We start from the raw sequence: 1,937 nt of genomic DNA, 5'->3' as shown, positions 1-1,937 counted from the left end.
TAAAAAGTAGACTACAAGTATACTTTCCTATTTTTAGTTTAAAAGTAGTATACTAATATCACACTTGAATAAACTTCTTTTTCGTAAGGGACAGAACACATGCTATGCTAAACTGACCCAGCAAGTTGGGTTGTTTATTTAACCCAGTATAATGGGTTGGTTTCATCAATTCGTTTAGACAGTATATAGCTATAATTAGTATAATTAGTGCTTATAGGTTAAGTTAATTCTCTAAATCTTTGTAAAATACATGACACACAACCACTAGTTTACAAATCCTTTACATTCGAGGAGTATAGTTATTTTATATTATTTTTATTTAATAAAGCACATTTTTAACGCGTATACAATATTGCATACATTTAAACTCGTTTAACTAACATATTAGAAGTAAATATAAACATTTACGAGCAAAAATCAACCGGTCTCTGTTACACCGTTTCCGCTGTAACGGTGCTGGATCTCGTGCCGGAGCTGGGCTCGTGTTCGCCGGGGGAACTGCGAATCTCAGACCGCCACCCCGTGTTTCACTCATAGCCTATATACTCATAGGCTAGCCGAAAGGTACTGTGATTGACTCCATAACCTGCCCATGAATAAACAGTGCACAGCTCTAAGAACACTTTTTAACGCCCAATGCAATTAGATTCAGCATTTTAGGAATAAAATTAGTTATGTTATGCAGTCCATCAGATCAGACGTTTCCAGCACACGAAAAGACAGACTCGTTGAGGTGACTGACATCACGTCCTTGTACTTGTGTTCCAAAAAATAAAGCATTACAGCACAGTTATGATTAAATAAAACCAACGTATAACCTGTATTTTACCGAAGAAATTCACAAATTCGACTACTCTCTCCTGAAGAGAATGGAAAAATCCCGCGCTCACTAACGCAACGGCTGGGTAAATCCACGGGTGAGGATGGGGGAAGGGTGCTGACTCTGCCACTGGATAACACAAAAACTACCCAACACTGAAAGAAATTAAGAGTATACAGCCCAGCTTTTTTAGTGCAATGCAACAATTCAGTAAACCCAATAAAATTAGATTTGTCCAATCTAGCTAGCAGCAATGCACCTTTGTATGCTAAATATGCTAACTTTATTTACTATATGCAACATGGTGTTTGCAACAGAAACTCTGTTTTTGAAAAAGACATGAAATTAATGTTGAGGCCAAATGTTTGTGTTACATTAACTGAGCAAGAAGCAAAAACAATTTTGTGTGTGTGTGACTGTGATGTATTAACAATCATTAAAACCCACCAACTTCCTTTTCATTCTTAGCCCATTATAGACACTCATTTTCTTAGAGGCTTTTCAGTGACCTTTATCAAAGCTATTGCTGAGAGTCTGAAGACATATGTTAAATACAGCAGCTCTCGAAGCTCAGTCCTGACTCTGCTGACCTTTTAATAAGAATGTGTTTGAAAACCCTCCAGCACTCATTTCTAGATGGCCCGTTCACCCATATTTGACAATAGCTTTGACTAGGAAATACTGTCCTTGTTCGTATGGATGATTTGATCCTTAAAATAACCTCATATTAACCCAGATGTGAGGTTGTCTGGCAAACAGCGCTCTGTGTTCCTAGGCTGTCAAAGTAATGTTCAGAGCCATACCTCTCATTCACTGCTGATAAATTACCATGCCTGCGTTTGAAGTATAAAGGCATCAAAAGCAATCTGGGTGATTAAATTGCAAGGCTTAGAGGATGCGAAACACACACAAACAAAAACGTCTGAATGCTGAGGATGTGATCCAGAGCTATATCTGTAATTCACACCAGCACCATGCATCTGTTTCTGTTATTTCCCACCAGGATCGGATACAGGCCCGGCAGCTGGCTGGAATTTGAACATAAAACAAACATTAGGTGGATTTTTTGCTGATAAAGCAGATTTTCAGATGCTTTTTCTCATCCAACCCTTCCACA

Source organism: Sinocyclocheilus grahami, unplaced genomic scaffold, assembly GCF_001515645.1.
Source record: "Sinocyclocheilus grahami isolate Dianchi unplaced genomic scaffold, SAMN03320097.WGS_v1.1 scaffold131.1, whole genome shotgun sequence".
NCBI lineage: Eukaryota > Metazoa > Chordata > Actinopteri > Cypriniformes > Cyprinidae > Sinocyclocheilus > Sinocyclocheilus grahami.
The sequence above is the reverse complement of the archived record's forward strand: the minus strand, read 5'-3'. Positions refer to the sequence as shown.